The sequence below is a fragment of the Patella vulgata genome, chromosome 2 (assembly GCF_932274485.2).
Source record: "Patella vulgata chromosome 2, xgPatVulg1.2, whole genome shotgun sequence".
Classification (NCBI taxonomy): domain Eukaryota; kingdom Metazoa; phylum Mollusca; class Gastropoda; family Patellidae; genus Patella; species Patella vulgata.
Genome location: NC_065880.2, coordinates 21,389,087 through 21,415,870, shown reverse-complemented (window position 1 = coordinate 21,415,870; position 26,784 = coordinate 21,389,087). Strand labels below are relative to the sequence as shown.

Genomic DNA, 26,784 nt, shown 5'->3' with positions numbered 1-26,784 from the left:
TTAATATATATATAGGTAGATAATCGGAGAAATCTAGTAAATATGATTTATCAAATATCAGTACTCTTGTTTTTATGAGTTAGATAAATACCTAGTTTCTAAGTGAATAGTAATTGAAACGGGAGAGCTTCATATAAAGCTGTATGATTTATTATTGTTGAAATATATGGTAGATATGTGTTATCTATTGATTTTATCTTTATATATAAGTCATATATATATTTAAAAAAAACTAGTCTTGTCACAGTATTACTTACAATACTAGTGAATACTACTATAGTGTAAATTATTATCTTGTACATAGGCAGTTGATCAAGTACTGGTATATAGATATAAACAATATACCACTTTACTCTATTTATCTTCTATTTTTTATATAAACAAATCCTATCTGATATTACTTAGTACTTTAACTGGTTTCTGTGCTTTTATGAAGATTAAGAATTCAATAATTGATTGGAAAGCTATCCATGCATTGTCATGGTGTTTTGTTTAGCGATGGTTGACAATGATTGAGAATTTGATTGAAGATAGGTTTCATTGTCATTTAAAAAATTCCAATCTGATGATTTGTTTGTTATTTGTGAAGTTTGAATTGAGTTATTTCTAGCTAAATGTCTGTTTTTATATATAAGGAGACATGATGGTGCAGTGAGTATGGCGCTGACTCACTAACCAGAAGGTTCCAGGTTTGTTCCTGCTGTTGCTCAAGAAAGTTCCATGAGATTTTGATTTAAACAATATTTATTCAAATAAGATAGGTAATGAATACATACATTGTCAGGGGGGTTGGATGGCCGAATGGTTAGCACAAGCGTGCTGTATCATACGATCTGTCATTGATTCAACTGGCAGAGTTTCGATTCCCCGGTTGTACGTGACAAGGAGTAGGGTCGCCTGTACAACTTTGTGGGTTTTCTCAGGGTCCTCCGGTTTCCTCCCACTGCTAAAGACCCCTACGTGTAAGCAAATGATTAAAATAAAATTGAACCATGTGTTAGTCCCCAAATGACCTAGTTTGTGTCGAGTGGACGTTAAACCACATTTCTCTCTCTCATACATTTTCAAAACGTAAGGATTCAGAAACAAGCCAAAGGCTTATATTAATTTGTCTCCTTATTTAATAAATGAAATGAAATGGGGTTTAACGTCCTGCTGTTCTGCTCCTAACCTGGGCTAATGAAGACGGGCATACGCCTCACTGACAAGGGGAGACCACGCCGGAAAATCGGGATGAACTTTCTCGGCGAATGCAGGGATCGAACACCCAACCTCCAGGCTAGCGACCTTATTTAATAAATATACTACACATACAATTGTAATATGTACATTTCACATACAAAATACATTTATCAGTATGGTATTTTATATTTACTATTAATCGTAAGTAATTTAATAGTTTGTGTCACTTTCAGTGCATTACCATTTCATAATACGCTTGCTTTGTATGATGTTTTGAAGGCATCAGATGTATATTAACCGAAAAAGTAATTAATTTAACTAGTATTTTATAATGGTTATTGGAGTCTGTATTACTATCACCGTTGGTTGGAGTTTGTAAATTAATAAAAATATTTGGTAATGTATTTATGGTTTGGAATCTAAAATAAGATTTTCCAGTCAGGTTTCCCCTACAGAGTGAGAAGAATGGAGGGCCTGGCAAGGAACTGTGTCTAGTCACTCGGATGGAACAAAAATCTGGCATGCACATAACAAAACATATGGCAGTTTAAATTTGAAGTAAAGTAGGCAGAAATGCCGCTGTAGGGACAAAATATCAGTCATAGCACATTCCATGGCATAGTCCCGTCTGCATTAGTCCAGTTGGACTTAAACCCCATTCCATTTTATTTCTGTTTATGTATTTTTTATCTTTTAATAAGTTGATAGAATAAATAGGAGATAGATAAAGTATGACAGGTTACTGGTTTTAAACAAGTGGGAGGGTGGACTAGTTAACATTAAATACATGTTTAGCTACACATATCATAAAGAATATATTAACTAAAGATAAGATAGGTATATATAGACTTTGATGAAGCCATCAACTGTCCAAAAGGTTATAAATGATCACCAAAATTTACATATCTTTTGACTTGTGTGTTTATAAGATATTATTATACTAAATAGATTCTTTTTGTCTAGTATAGATTATGCCACTACGTCTTATTTTCCCATTCATTTAATACTTTCAAAGAGAAATTAAGCTATTAATAATGTTACTATGGACATACAAAATCCTTATTTGTGAGTATGACGCTGAGCTTGTTGAAATGAGATTGCTGTAAAGGTACCGAATATGAAATTGTTGATTTTCTTCAGAAGTCCACTATTCCCAGGTAATTTTAAATTTTATTAACTCAACTGGTTAGGAATTAGCTGAGATAAGTAAATTTTTGAAGAGGATATTCCATTACTTTATTTGGCTGCACTCAGGCATTAACTTATCAATATTATCATCGTTGTGCACAAGCAATCAACACTGCAAAACATGTCTAATAACAGTAAGTGAGAGTCTTTTATATTATGCTTAATATCATGTTGGTTTGCTTATTTCGCTCTTGTTGTTTATTTGTCTGACAAAAAAAAAAAAAAAATAACAATTCAATTTGTCAGTATGCTTCAAAAAAAAGTTCATTTCTGTTTAACTGTAAATGTTTTTAATATGGCTGATATTCAAATGGTCAAGTTTTCACTCACTGTCTGGTTTCTCTTCATTGGTTTTCAATATGACAGCCATCACATGATTGGTTTGTATTAGGTCCTCCTGGTCACTTAATGAAATCATGGTTTTGTGAGCCTATTGATTTGGCGTCTGCTGAATCCCACATCACTGACAATTGTACTACAGCTCAGGGTAATTGCAATATCATGCTTGCCTGATCCTTGTTCTTAAAGTAAAGTAATTAAAGAACATTGGGTTATCTGTGAAAAGGAGATGTTGCTAACAATATTGTTTACATCTGTGTCACATCAACAGTATTTTTGAGATTGCTTCCTTCTTTATTTTCATGGTAATTTTCTATTGACAGAAAAAAATACAACTCTAATGTTTTAATGTTATTTTACCTGATATAATGTAAGAGGATATTTATTAATCAAGGGACCCTCCCCCAAAAAAACCAGTTAGATTTCCCAAACCTGAATACAACATTTATTAATTATAATTTATATTTAGATATCTGATTAAAAAGGATCTTGTCATCTTAGCCTAGGAGAATAAAGCAATGAGCGATATGTGTATAATAGAGATTGATTAAAGAATCTTGTGTTATGTCTGCTGTAGTACTAATCTAGGAGTGTTATATCATCAATTAGCTGTGCATTTTCATTGCTTTCTCAATCAATATTGTCAGTTAACACATGCCTTTATACATTGATAAGTATTGATTCCCGGTTGCACTTGTATCGCGTGTAATGTTAGAAACATGGCCTTAGTTGCATAAGCACTGCATTTATATCTATTAATTTCTAATTAATTGATGATGGTGTGCTTGTCTTTTGTTCTCATAGAAAGCAGTTTATGTGGTTGACAGGTAATCACGATGTACAGATATTCATTTGAATCCCAGGTTTTAGTCAAACTGAAAAATGGAAAGGGTGGAGAAGGGAAAGGGGTTGGTTACATTTTTTAGGTCCCCCTTTTCAGGAAGTATTGAACTCATCTGGTAAGAGCAAATCCTTGCTTATAATTGTGGCACCTAGCCAAATATTATTTTTTACTAAAAAAAACCTTTCAGGGATCATGCCCGCTACCCCGGAAGTATGACGTGTATTAAACTCGAGTGCCAAAAGGGGCAATTGTTATATGAAAAATCTTTCGTTCGTTCTTGGTGTTTAACGTCTGCTTCCACATAAGTGATATCGCAGACAAGACATAGGAGAGCCGAAGCTGATTCCTGTTTTTTAGAATATGATTTTGCAATCTTTCCATTTGGCCTTAGGCCATGGATTTGGTTTAGTGAAAAATCTGGCTCTTGCAGATTCTTTATATTTTATGCATATCCACAGGCTGTGATGTAATCTAGGTAACTGTCACCCAGTGGTAATAAACAAAACCATGCACTCATACTGTAATGGTTACTCATTGTACACTGTAAACACATGGCTTTAGTTGTGTACCCTTTTGTTTACAGAGGATGACAGTTAAACTCTTAATGTCACAGCTATTGTGTCAATTGGTTGAGCATGGTTGTATGTTAATATTACAAGATGAATAAAGTATCTGCTGTGGTTGTACTCCTTTAATTTGTTCATATGCATTTATGACACCATGGCAATTGTATGTTATGAAGAGCAGACAGAGAATTGCTGTCTTTTTATTTATTATGTTTATAACCCTAGAATAAAGAAATACTGGTATTTTGATAACAAAGATAAGGAATGAACATGTTATTAATTCCCCTTATTCATTTCATTTAATTTATTGCAAATTTGTTCTTGTTTTTTGAAACATGATTGCTAAAGTCATTTTATTAGATATTTATAGATGATAATCCTATAGATTGATGCATTGTAAAAATATTGGAATGTGATATTACAGTCTATCATGAAGCACAATATTGATTGGATTGTGATCATGTATTTAAAAGTTGATATTGGGGAATAAATAGTTTGTTTAGGAAATATTCAATACACAGATATTACCATGATAATCAGTTAAAGCAGGTAACTTATTGATTTAAGGCTGTTTCACTGTAATATTATATAAATTACTAACATAATGTTCACAGACAAACGAGCAATATCAACCTTTGCATGTTTTATTTTAATAGGGGGCTTAAAAATTGTCATTTAGATTATATAGGGCATTATTTTAAGCTATATAGTCAACTTCGCCTGTCCAACCTCGTGGGTTTTCTCCGGGTCCTCCGGTTTCCTCCCACTGCTAAAGATCCCTTTGCACAAGCGAATTATTGAAATAAAATTATACCATATGTTAGTCCCGAAATGACCTAGTTTGTGTCGAGCGGACGTTAAACCCCATTTCTCTTTATATATATATAGTCAACTGATTTCTGACTGTTTGTTTACATCAATCTAGACCAAGTTAAAAACTTTGTAATTGTTTATTTAATCATACTATAGCTTTCTGTCATGTGGAACCGCAGTGGCTCAGTGTGTAAGGAGCTGGCTCACTAACCAGGAGGTCAGAGGTGCAGGATGAAGGGCTTGGCAAGAACAGCATCTAGTCATTTGGGTGGGTTGAAAAAAACAGTGCTCCTGCATATGCATTTGCGTGCATGTAAAAGAACCCTTGACAGCTAGTTGGAATTTTAAATAAAAGTAGACTGTTTCTCTCATAGCACACCGTATGGGATATGCTCATTTTATTTGCCCAGTCAGTTCAGAAAAGTAGGAAGTTAAATGTGTGTGTTTTTATATAATATTTTTGTAACAGTTTAATTATGCTGAATTCTGTTCAGTTATTAATTATATTATAAACTCTATAATAGATTTGGATTTAAAGCTAGTTGTGTGCACCCTTAATTTGAATATCTTGAATTGTTGTATGATTTTCAAATTAATTAAGCTTGTATATTTCTAGAATTTATCATTATCTCACAGTCTCCTCAGTGTTTCATTTAATTAATTTATTTTTACAAGCCAACTTTGATTTAGAAGCGATTATTCTCAGATGAGTTTAATACAGGATATATGCTTATTATTTCTAAACTGCTTAATAATAATAAACAATGTGTTTCCGCAACTTTTAAACACCCAAATTTTTATGTGGGCGCATAGTTGTTCATGGATTATGGCCCCTGATTGTATGAAAAATCACATTTTTAGCTTGTAGACACTCTAGAGGTCACAATTTTTATCCGATTTTGATGAAACTTGAAATATATATGTTTAGAACCCAATGAGCTTAATTCCTCTCGATATTCGCACATATTGGATCGTAACTTCCTAGATTATGGCCCCTGATTGAACGAAAAATTGTGTTCTAAGTGTGTGGTCCCTCTAGAGGTCGTAATTTATTTTCTGATTTTAAAAAAAAATGATGATTGAGTTAAAATTTCGTGAAAATCGGACCGAAACTGTAGGACAAAATGGCCCCTCCCTGTACACAAACAGTTTTAAAATATGTAATATCAAGGTTGTGGAGTCCACAATGTGGACCCTCTAGAGCTCACATTTTTGATCCGATTTTGAAAAACTTCAAATTTATCTTTTTATCTCACAGATCCCAGACCATAACTTCCTGGATTATGGCCCCTGATTGTACGAAAAATCGTGGGTTTTTGGGGGGTTTTTTCATGCTATGAGGAAAATTTTGCCTGGACCGTGGCACTATGTCCTACTCTTCTTTTGAATTCCAAATGTTGTGGGTTCTTTTACATGTACGCAAATGTGTACAAGGAATTGCTTTTTCGATGCCATCCGAGCAACTACTGACAAGCGGAGGGGGGGGGCATACATGTAGGTTAGTGAGTCAATATCTTATTCATCAAGCTATAATTCCTATAGAAGATAACCCAAATAACGCAAAACGAGGATATCCCAGAAGGAAAAGGTGTCGAGTCATTCAGATGGTACAAAAAACTGATACACCCGTAAACTCATTGGCGTGCACGTAAAATAACCCTTTACATTTCACAAATAACCATAGAAAACAAAATTATTTGTGGCATTTTGTATTGTGGAAATATTATAAAATGCTTTTAATTCCGGGACTTTCGTTTACAATTCTGTTTTCCAAATCAGTGATTTGTATTATTCCAATTAAATAATAATTGTTGTGTAGGTTTGTTATTACATAATCACATGAATAAATTGAATTATATTACATTATGAATAATAAAGATATATTACTTGTAGAGTTTAACACGATTGGTGTTTTTCTAAGTTTGCTAGACTCACACTCTAGCAGATATATTACATGTAATAAATCGAGTGTGACATTTTGAAATGACAGACTTGAATCAAGTTTTTGCGAGTGGTTGTTGTAAAACTGCCTTTATCTCCACTATTATACAAGTTCCATTCAGTGGAAATTATGCTATTTGAAAGGTTTATTGATTTTCATCAAGTCAGTGTATCTTCAGTTGATCCCATCAACAGACAGATGAGCTGGGCCTCAAATATTCCCCTATCCAACACATTAATGACTTCTTAACTCCAGTGGTAAACACTGGCTAAATGGACACAATATTTTATTTGGATTAGATTTCTGTAAATGGAGAGAGAGAAATGGTTTAATGTCAAAACAACACAAATTAGGTCATTTTGCGTGGTATATCTTTATTTCAATAATTTACTTGGTCGCAGGCATCTTTCGCTATGGAAGGAAACAGGAAGACATAAAGATATCCCATGAGGTTAGGCAGACGACCCTACTCTTTGTCATCTACAAGTCTGAGATCAAAACCACAAACACTTGACTCATTGACAGACTTTATGACCTAAAGCGCACTCCTTAGACCATTCAGTTCACCCAATCTGGCTTTCTGTAAATAGCTGAGTGTCTTATCAAATTTATGATTGATAATAAGTATGTAAGTAATTTGTAAGAAGGTATATTTTGTGTAGATTAAATATATTTTGTATGATTTATCACTGTCAATCAAAATGATATATTTATTTAAATGAATAAATTAAAATTATGAGATGATAAATATTGACACAAAAAAAGCGATATACTGTAGCCATGTATACTGTAATATTCTATTTTGTTACTGATGTCCAGCCTCCACTTGTCAGGGGTGGTGTCTATGAGGCTAACAAGAAAAGTATGCATAGTTGTTGGGATAGGACAAAGATAGGTTGCCAGGCAACGAAACATACGCCCGCAGCAGTTAAATTGTCTAAGCGGTGGAGAAGGGTCGTCGCATATTTATTTATTTGTAGGTAATGGGGGACATTTACACACAAATCAGATCGTAATTTCCGTCGTTTGAGAGATCAAAAGATTCTACAAATTGAAACAACAGCCTTAACTCTGGAAGTAATTTACAGAAATTGTTAAAATTTGACAGGATCTTTTGTCTTACTAATGTCAATAATGCATGTAAACATCATACAGATCGAATGATTACTTTTGTTGTTAGAGCTTTCACATTGTTCAACAAAGTAAAACAAGAGCCATAACTCTAGAAGCAGGGCTCACGTTTTCGGTCGCCAAAGTTGCAATTTGCAATAAGAATATGGAAGTGGCAATTTTGGGGTATTGGGGATTCTTTAAATTGTTATATCCTACTCTAGATTAATCGAGTGTCAATCACAATCACTATGCAGGAGCAGGAATACTATAAATTAATCAACTCACTAATTATCCGGATTATATCAATAAGTAATACTTATTATATAAAGCCTATCATCTCAAGTCATTATTTACTCCTAATGATTAATCCAAGCAGTGATTATTTGATTTTTCGTTTCTCTATAAAAAAAATAACTAGAAATATTAAAAATTGCCGTCAATTCTTTTCAAAGAGAATTAGATATTTTCATTGTTGAACCATGGTGTCATACGGGATGTAAAATATACAAGCATGCCTGTAACTTTATGTAGATGTTCATTAGGTGAATGTCTTGACTGAGTTCAATGATTAACATTTCGAGCTAAAGCTAAGCTGAGCTAAGCAATTTCATGGTTGATAACTTTGATTCTATCTGATAGAGAGTGATGAAACTTAGTGTATAGTTGATAATCAGTTTGATTGCTTGATACTTTTGAAAAAAAAAAAATGTGCGATTAATTAATGTCATCTATTTATTTTGGAATTTCGGCGGGGGATATCAGCCTCCTTGTTAGCTTGTTTGAGTGTAACTTTGGATGAATTTAGATTACGTGTTGGTGCTTGGTGGTTTTATGTTTGTGCAGTTACTGACATTGTCTAGAATAAAACATACTTGTAGAAATTTGTGTACAACGGATAAGGCTGGCTTGACACTGCCTTGGCACTATTCATCATTTTTGTTTATTTATGACATATAGATAAATATGCGCTTTATAAAACACCCTAGGTCAGGATTTAATATACCATCAAATCACATCATTTTATTTGTTTCATTGATTAATGATTGCTTTTAATTATGAGGGAAAAATCATTAACTCAGAAGATCATATTACAGAATCTTTGTTTGACTGGAATCATATCACTTGCACATGGGATGTAGAATTTTCATAATAATTCATTTCATTATTTCTCATTATTTGATTCAGTCACTCTAGACAAAAAACGGATTGTTTTAATAATTTGCAATTTGTTAATTTTACATCGCCTGAAACTCTCATTCCCCATTGTGTCTGAGTAAAGTCAGTATCTGTAAACTATATAAGGACTGTATACCGTACTAGTTCTGTGCCTTAGATGGGTTGAGGTAATCTAGGGAGCAGTAGTTTCAGGTGGTTTTGGGCGCTTTCGAAAAAGAGCTACAAAAGTATCACTTTTCTGTCATTTTTAAGGGGCTAAAGGGTTAAATTATCTTATTCATCATTTCGGTCGGGGTTTGAAGGAAAACAACACACACAAAATAAATTAATTGGTAATTATTTATTCCTATTCTAAAATAAACCAATAGTACAATTAGTTATTCATAGTCAAAATTTAAATTTATTGTAAATAATAATCATGTAATCTAATCATCTTATTTGTAAAAAGCTGAATGATTTGATGTGAAATGGCCTCTACACCACCAGACTAATACCAGAGCTTGTCAAAACAAAATAAGTCAGATTGATAAGATAGGATGTTAGATAGTGTGATGTTAATAGCTCGGCTTTTTATTTGTTATCCAATACAGTAGCAAATCACTAGCGAGGCTCGTGCCTCAATCAAATCAGCTCGATCAGTCTTAAATAAGCTCATCCAATTTAACAAGTGTAATATATTAACAAGCAACATTAAATCGTTTATGGTATGGATAAAGATTTAACTGGCTCGGAAGACAAATGCTGGGTAAATGCAGGTGGCTTAAGCATTTATACCTTCTTTTTTTTTACACCCTCTGGCTTTTGTAGGTTTTCTTTCAACGGGAGACTTTGATGGCCTACACATACAACACCTTACTCTTGTAGTAAATGTACACTACTTAATCAGTAGAATAGCTTACTCTAGGTCATAGACTGTAGTGGCCTGCTAGGTCTCTCCGTGAAGTTTATCTCCAATTGACTGACTTGTGCTGTTATTTGAACAGTAGCTGATCTGCCTAACACCAGACAAAAATGGAATGTGCCGTTGTCTGCTAGCTGGCCTACCCATTGCTAGTGTCGGGATCCTCAGCTTGGCACACCACCGATTGATTGATACTAACTGGTGACTAGCTGATAACTGGTCTTATTCTATACATTTAACTGGGATAGAATTACATGCATGTACAGACACACGGAAATCTACTCTTTCTTCTCCCAGTGTTTATATCTGCCACATTAAAGAGCTGAGTACTTTGTTGGAGGGTGTGACACTGTGGGTAAACTTTGTTATGCCAGTGCTGTATTATGTGACAGTGTGTTAATAGTCAGCTGTTTTCTAGATTGTATTATGTGTGTTAATGTAAACAATGTGAGACCTTGTTGATGATTGACTGATATAATTTAAATAGTGAGGCAATAAACATATTATTATTACCACTGTCAAGTATAAACAATCACATCGTGTGTTTTAATTGCTGGTAAACCAATTTGCATTGATTGAAAGGATAACCGGCCCTTTGACAGTTCAACTGGATTGAGAAACCATGTCAAACCTGTGATTCAGACTCACTGTGTCTCGGAAACAATCGTATTTTAATGGTAATATCATATAACTCGAGTTGAAAAACTAGGAAATTACTGTCATGCTTTCTTACATTGGATAATACATTGACATAAATATACTTACATGATGTTCACACTTAGCTTAACATGCGTTATATCAATATTTGCTTGCTGTGCATATCACAAATTACTGGCTTGCTTTGAAACTATTTCATGCACTATTAGTTTTGAATCTGTCATCAGGGTGATTCTTTGAATTAAACATTACAACAAAACTGACTCACATCACTGAGTTTGTGATAAAGCTGTGTTTCTTTTTTTGTAGGGCTTTATAAATAAACTACTGTTGATGTAGACTTAACAAGCGAAACAAGAAGTTTAAAGAAGATCTCCTCACAGGTTTTCATTCGCTTGCTGTGTAATGGTTTCATAATTGGTGATAATCAAAAAGTAAGTAGTGTCAGTCAAGCTTTAATTTGTACAGGCGGTTGTTTACGGCTTGTTTACGGCATGTAAAAGGGAAAAGTCATGCTAACAGGGTTTTTGTGTTGTTTGTGTTTGGCACGTGGGTTTCACACATGTGAATCAAGCGGTTAGATAGAACACCCTACTGCACATGTCTTTGTTAATTTAATACATTACAACATAAGTCTCTGATCGGCTACATAATACATCGCATACATGAACAGTTATACTTTAGCTTTGTAATAATATTTACCTTATATCTTTTGGCTAAAGTCAAATACATTTATACGCTTTGAAAATGCATGTGTGATGTTTGTTTATCTTTTGTCTTTTTATTCAAAGCCTTTTGTTGTTGTGGTTTATTTGTTTTATGTGCCTTGGCCAGCGTTAACAGAAGTTATTACTACAATATTTCCTTTAACATTGCATGCAATCAACTGTCTTGTTGCTGTTCTTTTGAGATGTGTGAAATTGTATTATGGGCAGACGTGAGTTTGGATTAATTGAATCAGAGTATCTGTCGACCATGTGTTAAAAATACGATCGAAATAACAATAACTTTTAAAATAATATAATCTTGTTTTTTAGTGAAATAATCCATAGCTGTAATAAATTATTTTGAACTGAATTAGATTTAAAAAATTAAAAAAACAAGACCACAAGGGGTAATATGATGGGATAAAAGACATGCATTTTGATAAGCTTGTTTATAAATTTACTGATATCAGCAGGCGGTCCTTATAAAGTAAATGTCTTAGGTCAGGTAGATATATTATTTATATTATAAGTAATATGATGAATAAACCATGACAGGGACAGCAATGTCAATCATATATAGATGATTATTTACCCTAATAATTGTACAAATTTCTTTATTCATCTTTAGAATCTTTAGATCATAAGGTCTGTCATTGAGTCAAGTGACGTGATTTCGATACCACACTTGTGTACATGTAATTTAGGAGAAGGTTCGCCTGCCTAACCATGTGGGTTTTCTCCAGGTCCCTCCCACTGTTAAAGATCCCTGCGTGCAATCACATTATTGAAATTAAATTATATCGTATGTTATTCCTGAAATTACATAGTTTGCATTGAGTCCTTTTGGGGGACACGATAACTCTCCTCCTAAATGAGCTAGAATGTTCAAACTTAGTGTAGGTGTTTATTAGGTGAATGCCTTGATGGAGTTAAAAGATTAGCATTGTCTGCTTAGGCTAAATAGAGATAAGCAATGTGATTGGTTGTTGCTTTGGGACACGATTACTTTAGTTTTAATTAAGTGAGAGTGTTGAAACTTGGTGTATAGTTTTATTAATATCAAAACCTTGATTAAATTTGATAATGATCATTTTTTGCTTAGGGTAAGCAGAGCTCTGAGCAATTTGATTGATTGAGACTTTGGAGCTCAATAACTTTGATTGTAATTGAGTGAGAGTGGTGAAACTTGGTGTATAGTTTCATTACATCAATACCTTGACAGTGTTCGATGATGAGCATTTTCAGCTTAGGCTAAGTAGAGACTTCAATCTGATTGGTCAAGAATTTGGGACACAATAACTCTTCTTCTAATTGGGGTAGAATGTTCAAACTTGGTGTAGGTGTATTTTAGGTGAATGCCTTGACAGTTTTTAATCTTATGCATTTTACACCAAGGCTAACCAGAGATAAGCAATTTGATTGGTTGAGACTTTGGAACACAATAACATTGGTTCTAATTGGTACATCAATACCTTGACTAAGTTCGATGATGACAATTTTCTGTTTAGGCTAAGTAGCAATAAGCAATTTGATTGGTCGAGACTTTGGAACATAATAACTTTGCTTTTAATTTAGATAGAATGCTTAAACTAGGTGTAGATGTTCATTAGAATGTCTTGACTGAGTTCAAGGATTAACATTTTCTACTAAAGCTAAGCATTGGTCGATGCTTTGGGACAAGATAACTTTGATTCTAACTGATGGAGAGTGATGAAACTTAGTGTATAGTTTCACTACCAGGTACTTAAAAACCTAGACTGAATTTGATCGTGAACATTTTTTGATTAGACGAAATACAGTTAATCAGTTTGATTGCTTGCTAATTTTCAAAAAGATAAATGTGCACTTAATTAATATTTGTCATCTATTTATTTGAGATTGCGGCGAGGGACGTCAGCCTCACTATTGGTTTGTTTTTCTAGTTGTGTATACAATGTGAGGGGAGAATTTTGCTGGGACAGCGGGCCCTCAAGTGCCAACCTTAACAAATAACCACTTTGGCCTACTCTTATTTCAATTTGCAACTTTCAAGGGAACTTGAACAATTTACCAATAGATAACATTGCTCAACCACTGAAAGTGGGAAACGAGGCTGGAAAATCCTGACAAACTTTGTCAAAAACACAGGACCTCGCGGCGAGTGAATCATGGCCATACTCACCGAGCCACTGTGGCTCCACAAAATGGATCTATTGCAGATCTTCTGAAAAGTATCAGCTTAACTTGATTATGTTGTAAAACCTTGACATGGTGAAGATGAAATTTATAAGAAAAGAGGAATTATGCTAGGTTTTGCTTTAAGAAGACAATTTATATTTATCCAATAACTGTGCAAATAAGGCAATTCTGCCTTGCAGTGGGATTTAAATATGCACATGTTTAAATTATTAGTGCCATATATAGTTAAGACAATACTAAAGAAGTGTTCACAAAAATATTGAACATTGAAGCATGATTTTATAAATTGTGATTTTTCGTAAATTTGTGGAGTTGTGTTGACAATCCATTCATAATTAAGACAGTTTAATGTATAAAATCTACACAGTTAACTCTAAGAAACAGGCATATTTTGGTGCACTCACATTTAGACATTTAAATGAAATGAAATGGGTTCCTCAGTTTCCTCTACTACTTTTCTGCACAACTGGACAAATGAAGACGGGTGTACACCATGCAGTGTACTATGAGGAGAATTTGGCCCGGAGAGCGGCACTACAGCCAACTCTTATTTCGAGTTCCAAATGTTAACAACAGGGTTCCCGCGGTCCTTGAAAATCCTTGAATATCCTTAAATTTAAAATTTCATTTTCAAGGTCTTGAATATCCTTGAATTTCGCGGAAATAGGAAAATATCCTTGAATTTCAGTTGAGATCCTTAATTTTGTTTCAAATGTCTTCAATTCCTTTTAAATATGAGATCATAACGATAGTTGGTAATGTTTTGGTTATTTTTAAGATGAAAAATTGTAACTTTAGGCTAAAAAATGTCCTTGAAAATCCTTGAATTTGACGTATATTTATCCTTGAATATCCTTGAAAAAATGTTTGACGAAGCCGCGGGAACCCTGAACAAAGGTTCTTTTGCATGCATGCCAATGTCAAGAGTTTCTATATGTGCACGCCAACATGTTCACAGGATCTCATTTTTTCATCCAGTCCAAACGACAAGATACTGGGATTGCCACTGTCATGACAAAATTTCTCTCGTTGCACACTGCATGGTGTATGCCCTTCTTTCTTAGCCGGGTAATTGCAGAAAAATAGGACGTTTTGCAAGATTTGATGTACATGTTGTATATTGTATTAATGCTATAAGACTTGTATCAGTGATTTACTTGGATAATTACTGTCTGTCGATGTTCCTTCTGTGTGCTATTCACTAATGGACTTACTATTCATTTCCATTGATTTGTCTTTATAGATGGAGCTCATTTGTTTCAAATGATTAAGTTAACAAACGGGTGAAATGATGTAAGCACCAGCACTTGCTTGCTATTGATGATTGTTGGTTATCATGGGGAATGACAATTGACAGACGGCAGTTGGATAGACAGAAGTGATGATTATCATTTAATCAATGATCATTCTTACTCGGTATTGTTAAATATGTACCAGTTAGATGGTTTCTCTTAAAGTCATTCAACTTCCAAATCTTTTATCTTTGGTTGGCATCTCAGAAAATCAGGATTCAATTTAATTAAATGATAAAAATAAGTCTGTAGTATTTTTAAAGAGGAGGTCCCTGAGTTGAATCTTATTAATATCAGTACATGTTGGCATAAATTTAAAAGAAGACATTTCTCCAATTTTAATCGAGCATATAAGATAAGTTTCTGCATATTAATTTTAAGACTCTTCTTTTTTACTGTTTAAATGGCACCGTGTTATTTTACTGAACTTATAGAATTGTATTCATTTAGTAGAAGTCTTAGATCGTCTTTTTATTAAAACTGATAAAAAGCCTGTAATGTAAAACTTGTATCATATGGCAACAGGTCTTTTAGTGCACAAGCTCCAAAACTATAGAATAATCTTTTTCTTAATTTATGTAATAGCCAATATATACATAGCTATTTTTACCCCCCAAAAATTGAAAAGTTATTTACTTTTTAGAGACTTTCAATTGATATTTCTTTATCTGTTTTGTATTCATTATTTCTTTATGCATTTACTTGTATTCAAGCAGTTTGTGAAGACAGCACCATTTAAATGCTTTGTGGGGGTTTGGGTGGCCGAATGGTTAACGTGTGCGCATTGGATCAGATGGTCTGTCATTGAGTCAAGTGCCATGATTTTGATTCCCCGCTTGTACCTGACAAGGAGTAGGGTTGATGTACAACTTCGCAGGTTTTCTCCGGGTCCTACGGTTTCCTTCTGCTGCTAAAGACCCTTACATACAAACGTATTATTGAAAAAAAAAGTTGAACCATAGATGTATGTTAGTTCCGAAATGACCTAATTTGTTTCGCGTGGACTGGGAAGGCAGAAATGCTGCTGTCAAGGCAAACTTCTCCCCCTTCCAATTGTACACATAACCATAGAAATGAAATTATCATATATAATGTTTGACTCAAAAAAACCCGAATGTTGTGTTGAGATTAAATGGATATCCAATTTTCTGCTCTATACAATTTATTGTAAATTTATTCTGGGGTTGGTTTAAAATGAAGCGATTTTATACCCCATTCTTTTTTTATTAAAGAATTATTTATTCAAGGTGCCCTGCAAGATTTAGCTTGGTTGGGTTTTTAATAATCCTTAGGCAGTTTAAAATTGAAGAACTAGAGTTTTTAAATGAAGAGCAAATATTAAGTGGTAGTCAAGATTAATGATTTAAAATATTTTGAATTCTTTTCGTCACTGAAAATTGATTGAATGTTTACGGTATTGATCTGCGGTAACAGGGAGACTGTAACTCAATTTGTCGATAATACGACCAGCTATGATTTAAAGGGCGACATTTAATAGACAAGTTATCTTTCTTACATAGAGCTAAAAGAATGAGAGTCATGTATTGGCCATCAAAACACCATTAGTTGATTTAGAATTTGACTATTTTAGATTATCTAGTACATAATCGTTTATCATGTAATAAATATCCGACACCTTGTTTAATCACAACTTTCTATATGGTGTACAAGTATAATTGCTGTCATTTTGTTTCTTGGAGATAAATCTGTAGTCTCCAATGTTTGATAGACAGTATAGATCAAATAATTTATCACCCCACTATGTGTACATATCAGAGGTATTATCGCGATATATAACACCCAGTCAATTCCTAAGATAAAATATGTTATCTACAAGTTTTATATGATATTTAAATCAACTTTTATATATAGAGAGAGTGGAGGATTTTTAAGAGAATAAAATTGAAATAATCACACAAGGTATGTAGGTATTTTGTGGTTTAAACAAAAATGTTGAGTATATATATATATATGTTTACAGTATACATATTTTGCATCTTTATGCTGCATATTTACCTTTGTGATCCAACATAATTATATGTGACAAGAATAATAATAGTCTTCGACCTAACCTCATCGTTCCTCCTACTGCTAAAGAGTCTGCATGCAGGTTATGAGATACACAAAAACTTCATGCATACCTCAAAATGCTGGAGTTTGACTGAAGTTAAACTCTAAACACGAAATGAAAATGAAATGAAATGGGGTTTAACGTCCTACTGTTCTGCTCTGACTGGGCTAATGAGGACGGGCATACGCCATACAGTGTGCTATGAGGGATATCGAATTCCAACTGCCAAGGGATCTTTTACGTGCACGCCAATTTGTACACGGGAACTCGGTTTTTCATCCCATCTGAACGACTTAGACAGCTGTCGTTGTCAGGCCCTCCGTCTTGCACCACTGACAAGGGGAAACCACGTCGGAAATTCCCAATGAACTTTCTCGACCAATGCAGGGATCAAATACGCGACCTCCAGGCTAGCGAGCCAACGTCTTTACCCACTTTGTGTCTCCCGTTTCCATAACTGCTATAGAACACAATGCCATCTGATTGGTGTGAAAGTATTAATTATTATATTAAGATAAACCACAATATTAAAAACAAACAAAATATATGAGTTTTCTTGATGGTGATAAAAAAAGTAACAATTATTTTAAGACTTAATTTTAATTGAAAGAATTACAGGTGATCCTAGTTCTTGTCATGTACGAATGTGGGATTTAATCCATGTTTATACATGGATAGCCAACTTTATGATCTACATCGTGCATTAGACAACTCGGCTACCACCCAAGGCCAACACCCCCCCCCCCCCCATTCTCTACGCACAAAATTACCAACCCCAGTGACAAAAGTCAAACTTTATATCCTTGCTGATTTGTCAATCAATATGTAATAAAGTTATGCATCCAGGAAATGGAGCCCTAGAGTTGATCCTCACATTCTTGATCCTGGTGATAAGTCATTAACCAATCATATGGTAGGAAACGTCCTACTGTCAGTTAAAGTGGTTTATAGCTTTAATTTGATTTCTACAAGTATGTAGTCTGACCCCTGAAGAAAGGAGGGGCAATAATACAATACAAGTGCTTTGTTAAATATATTAAAGAATGTGTTTGGTATCCGTTTTGTTTTGGGTCCGCCTTCTTGTCGCAATCTTTTAACATCCAGGCTTGGTAATTACCATATGTATGTCTAGACACATGTTTCACTATAAAATAGAATTTTTCTTCGGTTTACTTTATTCAAGTAAAAACAGCATTGATCAAATCTGTTTATTTAAAGATGACACAGAACTTTGTCTATCTGATACATATAATTGTTTTCACGCTATTTTCAAGTACATTGTCTACCTAGGATTTGAATGTCATAGGTAGAGTGCATTAAGTAAAAACCTTTTATGCTTCACTTCTGCCGTCAAGCCAAGATTGTAAATGTGTCCGTCAGAATACTGATCATGTTTGTTTTTTTTTTTCACATTTGATAACTTAAGGAAAGACAAAGACATATAACTATCTATGAGCAGGATATAAATAACAAAGTTTATTGTTGTTATAGGGTTGTATGAACTATATTCTTTGATTGGCTAAAATCAAAAATTTTGATAAGTTTATAGAACAATGTGATATATCAACTATGAACCTTTCAAGAGATTTATAGTTGCTATGTCAACCATGGTAAAAGCAGAAGTTAAAATTGCACCAGTTGTTCTAGAAAAGATATTTGTATTCTGGAAAACATATCACTTATTTACTAGCAGATCCACAGTTGATAATATATTAATTTTACCATGCATAACCATCCTACTGTTACCTAGTTACACCTTGTGGAAGACTAGAATACAGCGATAAAACATCTTTCCAGCAGAACTGGATTGAGGTTGCATGAGGCCCCTGGCTGTAAATAATCTTGCGTCTTTTAATTTAAGTGATTTTTTTGTGAAAGTGTTATATTTATCATTAACTGTGATTTTATCTGTTCAAATTCAAATAATTATTTGCTATTATTGTTTTGGTATTAGGAAGAATTTAGGAATCAAAATACATGTCAACTTTCAGACATACATGTCAACTTTCAGACAGACTTTTCTATACTGCAGCATCAAATAAGATCATGGTTATCCCAGCCATATTGCTGAGTGTTGACGTCCCTCCCTTTTATTTGGTTTATCTTGGTATGAAATTTATCTTTACGTACAGAGATTTTTTTCTGTAACAAATTTTGGGGGGCTTCTAATTATTGGGGACTTCTGGCTTCAGCCTAGTCAGCCAGCTCCTTGATCTGCCACTGCATTATATAAGGATTTGACGTACAGAGTGCAACTCTGCATGTGTGCAGTTCCCCTCCCTATAATAATGATATGTCAATAATTGTGTAATATTAGGTTTATTATTATTTTATTTATTCTAATATTGAATAATATTTCTTCAATATTTATCCCATAAATGGGTGATATTTAATTAGAGTTTCTGCATTCTTTACAAAATTCTTAAAGACATTTTCTATTCATTAAAATTGTGAAGAATAAAACTATTGAAATCTGTTTGGTGTATTATAATCAATAAAGTTTATTCTAAACCAATAACCAAGATAGAAATATTACTCCCTGTCAATACTAAATACTATTCAATTTGTTTGATGGCTGTTGTTTAATAATTCAGATATCATTGTGCGATATAATTAGACAGTTAATGTGACTGGTTGAAGAGAGTTATGTCAATAAGCTTGGGTGAGGTGTGACAAATGTAGATACCAGAAGATTAGAGGACATGTTAAATTGGCCTACCAAGATATTGAGTAGTGTTAACAAGGCTTAGCGACACTATTTAACAACAGAACATCTGATTGGGTGTTTTAAGTAACGGAATGTTTTGATTGGATACATGATTTGAAAGAATAGGCCGCCCTATTCATGCATGTATGATATAAAACATGTTTTTATCTAAAACTGTTGGATTTAACTAGTAGCCACAGACATAATTTATATGTTTTAATATATTATGTGTATTTTTTAAATGAGGACCCCATTTATCTGGCGTAGTAAACACTGTCATTTAAAGTTAAAAATCTGTTCTTTTTTAGCATTTCTCTAACTCATTATATATCTAAGTTAAAGATGCATTAGTTAAGATTAAAATAAAGAGCTGTTAGTTCTTGCTATAATAGTTCAAAAATTGATAAAGAAAAATGAATATATTGAAAATTTTATTCAAATTACATTATTCTGAGAAAAGATTTGAGTGTTTGAAGATGTAATAGATTGTTTTATTATTTAGCAATGGTACTTGACAATTGAGACAAATCATTTTATTACTAAATTCTTAAATCTCGCAGGTGTTCTAATCCATTTAATTCACAGACATCGGATAGCATATAGAATTGGTTATAGACTTGTCATGTGAATAGCTGTCTAAATAATAGTTTATATAAAATTTGAAGCCAAAATAAAGACCTGCAAGAAGCTTATTTAGCTCTTAATGCATCTTTAAATAAACAGAATATCATATGTAGGAACTCCCCTCTCCCCAAACTAAGAATTTATATTATGAGATCAGGGCTGAGGACTATTTAATACACCCACTTGGTAATGTGGTTGTATATTGTTGTCAATTTCTTGTAATTACTAATAATGCTACAGACTGCTTGTAGGGTTATAGCCCTTGTTCACCATGTAAACTTTTGTTAAATGCTCTCGCAACAAAAGTATTTGAGAGTTATACAATTGTTCACCTTGTAACATCTTTCTCAACGCATCGTGACAAAAGTATTTGAGAGTTAATTATACCCTCAAGTTGTAAAATCTTGCTGAACGCTATCAAAGTGAGAGTTACTGCCTTTTCTTCTTAAAATTCACATGCATTTTTCAAATTTTTCAAATGCAGAATCCTATTGAATTTCGACAATGTCTGCTATATCTTTGTTGAATGTTAAAATGGAGAAAAAAGACTTTGTTCTTTATTGAGACCCTCTTGTTAAAACTTCAAACATTCATAACTTCTCTCCGAAGAAAGTAATTTGACTGAAGTTTTATATATATTTATTTTTCATTAACTATTTTTATTATACGCCCAAATGGAAATGTGGTTGTATATTGCCGTCCGTCCGTCTGTCGTCCACACTTTCTTGTGAACACTCTGCATGAACATTTATCATTTGATTGTTTTGAAATTAATATATGTTGTTAACATTACTGAGACGAAGAAGACTATGTAATTTCAATAATTTCTGTTAATCTCTTTGGGAGTTATGGCCCTTGTTTCACTTCATTGCACCTTGTGAACACTATAACAACCAAAATTGTCATCCCTCTGTATAAAATGTAAATGCATCCTTTAAATTAGTGAAACGAAGAATCCTATTGAATTCCATCAATTTTTGGTAATTATGTCTAGAGTTATGCCCCTTATTTCACTTTGTCCGATCTGTATGAAATTTATATGCATTATTTGAATTAGTGAAACGAAGAAGCCTATTGAATTTCAGCAATTTCTGTTAATTAATTCTAGAGTTATGACCCTTGTTTCACTTTGTCAAGCACTGTGAACCCTCTTGCGACAAAAGTTAAAAGCCGATCTGTATGAAATTAATATGCATCCTTTAAATTAGTGAAACAAAGAATCTTATTGAATTTCAGTTAATTAATTGTAGAGTTATGGCCCTTGTTTCAATTTGTTGAACCTTGTGAACGTTTGAATGACAAAACTTACCATCTGATCAGTATGAAATTTATATGCATCATTTAGATTAGTGAAAAATGAAGAAGCATTTTGAATTTCAGAAATTTCTGTTAATTACATCTACAGTTATGGGCATTGTTTCACTTTGTGAACCTTGTGAATGTTTGAATGACAAAAGTTATCATCCAATCTGTATTAAATTTATATGCGTCATTTAAATTAGTGAAACAAAGAAGCCTATTGAATTTCTGTTAATCAGTCCTTGAGTTATGGCCCTTGTATCACTTTGTTGAACATTGTGAACACTCTAACAACAAAAGTTATCATCCGATCTGTATGAAGTTTATATGCATTATTTTAATTAGTAAGGAAAAAGATCCTATCAAATTTTAACAATCTCTGTAAATTACTCCCGAGTTAAGGCCCTTGTTTTAGTTTGTAGAAACTTTTGAACCCTCAAGTTACGGAATTTATGATCTGATCTGTATAAAATGGTCTTGTAAATGCTCCCATTACCTACAAATGCATAAATATGTGACAACCCTTATCAACCTCTTTGACGATTTAGCTGCTGTGGCCATATGTTTCTTTGCCTGGCAACCTATCTTTATTAACGGCCAACACTTTATATAAATTTTTCATAATACATCTTTAAAGATTCATAGGCAATGCGACGAAACTGCTCGAACAACATGGCTGCTGTGGGCATGTTTTGTTGCCAGGCAACCTATTGTCTACATTTTGGGACACTTTTTACTGTTTTACTATCTAACTATTTGATCACTTTGAAACTTAATTACTGAGTAAGAGGTATTTGATTCATCCATTTATATTGACCCTGCAAAATTGATGCAATTGATTTGAGTGAGTGTCAAGAAAACTCTATTTTTGTCTTACAAAGATGTAATTGTCATTTTAAGTGGGTACATTTTCTTATAACTTCATTGAAAATGAAGGCGTTCTTATGTCATATGAAATACTTATCTACAATATATGACGCCATATGAAATACTTATCTACAAGTAATCTGGGGGGTTTGTCGTTGAAGCCTGTGTCATATACTTTGAACATTTTTATACGCCCACATTTTCATGTGGACGTATTATGCCGTCGCCCCTGTCTGTCCGGACGTCTGGACGTCCATCCGTTGTTTGTGGACACTCTACAGGTCACAATTCTTATCCGATTTTGACGAAACTTGAAATATAGGTTTATCTCCAAACGATCTCGGCTGCTTTTGATATTGGCATGTATTGGATCGATACTTCATGGATTATGGCCCCTGTTTGTACGAAAAATCACGTTTTTAGCTTGTGGACACTATAGAGGTCACAATTTTTATCCGATTTTGTTGAAACTTGAAATGTAAGTTGATAACCCAAAGATCTCGGTTCCTTTCGATATTCGCGCATATCGGACCGTAACTTCCTGAATTATGGCCCCTGATTGTACAAAAAATCCATTTTTAGCTTGTGGACCCTATAGAGGTCATAATTTTTATCCGATTTAAAAAAACGTATTATTATATCAGCGTTACACCCTAAGGATGGCCGAGTTCGAAGTTCGTGAAAATCGGCCCAAAATTGACAGACAAAATGGCCGCCGTTCGTTCTCAAATAGCGTAAAAATATGGTATATCAAGGTTGTGGACCCTATAGAGGTCACAATTTTTATCCTATTTTGTTGAAACTTGAAATGTAAGTTTATAACCCAAAGATCTCAGTTCCTTCCGATATTCGCACATATTGGACCGTAACTTCCGAAAAATCGTGTTTTTAGCTTGTGGACCCTATAGAGGTAATAATTTTTATCCGATTTAAAAAACCGTATTATTATACCACCGTTACACCCTAAGGACGGCTGAGTTCGAATTTCGTGAAAATCGGCCTAAAATTGACATACAAAATGGCTGCCGTTCGTTCTCAAATAGCTTAAAAATATGGTATATCAAGGTTGTGGACCCTATAGAGGTCATAATTTTGATCGAATTTTGTTGAAACTTGAAATGTAAGTTTATAACCCAAAGATCTCGGTTCATTTCGATATTCGCACATATCGGACCGTAACTTCCGGAATTATGGCCCCTGATTGTATGAAAAATCGCGTTTTTAGCTTGTGGACCCTATAGAGGTCATAATTTTTATCCGATTTAAAAAACCGTATTATTATATCACCGTTGTACCCTAAGGATGAATGAGTTCGAATTTCATGAAAATCGGCCCAAAATTGACAGACAAAATGGCCGCCGTTCGTTTCAAAAAGCGTAAAAATTTGGTATATCAAGGTTGTGGACCCTATAGAGGTCACAATTTTTATCCAATTTTGTTGAAACTTGAAATGTAAGTTTATAACCCAAAGATCTCGGTTCCTTTCGATATTCGCGCATATCGGACTGTAACTTCCTGAATTATGGCCCCTGATTGTACGAAAAATCGCGTTTTTAGCTTGTGGACCCTGTATAGGTCATAATTTTTATCCGATTTAAAAAAACGGATTATTATATCACCGTTACACTCTAAGGACGAAAGAGTTTGAATTTCATGAAAATCGGCCCAAAATTGACATACAAAATGGCCACCGTTTGTTCTCAAATAGCGTAAAAATATGGTATATCAAGGTTGTGGACCCTATAGAGGTCACAATTTTTATCTGATTTTGTTGAAACTTGAAATGTAAGTTTATAATCCATAGATCTCGGTTCCTTTCGATATTCATGCATATCGGACCGTAACTTCCTGAATTATGGCCCCTGATTGTACGAAAAATCGCTTTCTTTTTAGCTTGTTCTCTATCCATCTCTCGAAAATGTGGGCGCATCCTGCCTGGCAGCCGCTGGTTTGGTCTTTTTATTGGTCAGAAATAACCCTATATTCTTAAACTTTCTCAAATAATATACTGCTTCATTATAGATATATTTCCACGACAAATTCACTTGGGTTAGATTAAAAAGATTTGAAATAGAAATTATTTCTAATCTTAATTAATCTTTTTCTTCTTAATAACTTATAAAAGTTTTCTAAAACTAATCTGGTTATTATCATTATTATGTAAGCAGAGAGGCTGAATGATATGGGCTGAAAAAAGGTATTGTGATAAATTTAATTAAACAGATGATTTAACAGCAAGAGAAGATTATATCTTATACACCCAATTACATTGATTTAAATAATACTTTTAATTTCTAAATTATACCATGAAATTCTATTTATTTGTAAGAATATTAAACATACATTATTCTAGAGCTAAATCTGCCTATAGCAGGTCTTTCTTTAGGCCAGAAATGTTATCTAAATTATTAATTAGACCATAACTCTCGATGCCATCATTAGCCTGCGATATTTTGAATACATTTTATGATGGATAATTTAACATAAAAATTGATAATACAGAATTTGTTTATTATCGTACCAACGTTAGTAATGACGATCAAAGTTCAGAGTGAAGCAATTTGACTGAAATTTTCAGAATATTCTGTTTTCATTATCTATCTGTAAGATAAATAATGGTTATTTAAACTTTGCATTGATGTCTATTGATTTCATACCGCCATCATTATGTGTCTTACACACTAGGCAACTCATTCTTCATAATTTTGATATGTGTCTTACACAAATAATGTGATAATAATTCTATCATTTTTGTACTAAACAGCTCATTCTTCATAATTTTGATACATCTATTTGATATGCATATTGTTTTTATGCATTCATCCACAATTTCTTGTGACCATTCTACAGGTCAGGCTTATTAAAGAAGTTTTTTAACCAACCATTCTCGATACCAGATTGAGATCACCTCACTTCAGTGGGTTAGTTCTGGTCTGGACTGGTCACAGGTCGACCTGTTGACACTACTAAATATTTTGTTGAACAGTTGTAGGTTCTCAATGGGTAGGGTACTATTCCATTTTTGTAGTGTAAATGTAATTATTGAAGGCTGTTCTTCTGTAAGATTATATTATAATACTAATAAATCTTGTAATTATTTCTATACACAGATTTAAGATAAATCAGTCATCATTCTAATAATCATTGAAATGATATTCTAATGTTCAGGAAATTTCAATTTCTTTATTTTTTTTCCATAAAATCATTTAAACAGCTGTTTGTATTAAAGTGTTATAAATTTTCTTTGCGAAATGAACCCTCTTAAAGATTTCAATATAAGAACATCTGCATCATGAACTAAAAATTTTGAAGGAAAATTGATTTTGAAGAAAGACATAACACATTTAATTCATCCCGTTAAACGTACAGGCTGTAGATTTATTTTCTATCCTTAATTAAAGCCATAATGATTTTAACAGTTGGTATGGTCTATACTTTCTCGAGTTTCAGCATATCGTTTTAAATACTGTCATATTTTAATTTAAAACACATTGGTAATACATGTGTATGTCTTGTAATCTTCTACAACTTATACATAATTATTATAGATAAGCTAAAAATATAACATAGCCTGTCTAGGTCCTGGCAAGACTTATACACTATTCTTAAAGGCTCATTATTCCAGAATTTTCAGCAAATATAGACTTTCAGATCCTACACAATAAAAAGTAGATTTTCCGAAAAGCTTTAAAATCAAATAAACTATTAATATACATTAATCTTAATTGAAGTTATGGCACCTTCATCTTTTTTAATCTTATACTTGCTGTCAACATCTGACTGATAACTCATTTCTATCCTCTAACATCAATGCTGAGATGGTATCTAACCTATGTTGTTTATTTTAATCATCTATATTACCATCTAAATAACACTTCACAGCCCTTATATTTATTAAATTTAAATGAGGAAAATGATTATTAGTTTTCTGTAACATTGTGCCTTTAAAGAAAGTAAATTTTTCATTTGATTGACATGAAAACTTAAGTTAAAATGTCATAAAATGCCATTCATTTTTGTTCATTTCCTTGTCTAATAGAAATAGCATTCACTGAGTGAGAGATCATTTTGATAATGAAAAGAGGTATTTGTATTTTATTGTTGGTCTTGAGGGGAATAAACAATTTGTGTTATATAAAAACCATACCAGAGGTAAAATAACAGGTTTCATCTATCTATAAGGTTGTGCGTGACATGATATATGATTTTAATATACACCGACAAATAATCATTCAAGTTTTTTTATTACAGATTCAAAGCTGGAGGGTTGAGACAATTACTACTCCTACTGAAGGTTTCACAGTTATTGGTGATTTAA

General features: G+C 33.2%; 1 protein-coding gene across 6 annotated transcripts in view; it reads left to right on the top strand.

Moving 5' to 3' along the window:
• LOC126812303 (zinc finger MIZ domain-containing protein 1) overlaps nucleotides 1-26,784 on the top strand; it is a 184,840-nt gene that overhangs the window by 55,078 nt on the left and 102,978 nt on the right. For 3 of the 6 annotated variants that reach the window (XM_050538632.1, XM_050538623.1, XM_056099068.1), the window contains one exon: nucleotides 11,031-11,155. The gene's annotated coding sequence lies outside the window, so the exon portion shown is untranslated. Of the gene's footprint in view, nucleotides 1-9,811; nucleotides 9,919-10,088; nucleotides 10,742-11,030; nucleotides 11,156-26,784 lie in introns of those variants that run through there. The other 3 variants (XM_050538627.2, XM_050538625.2, XM_050538624.2) reach the window with 3 other exon arrangements.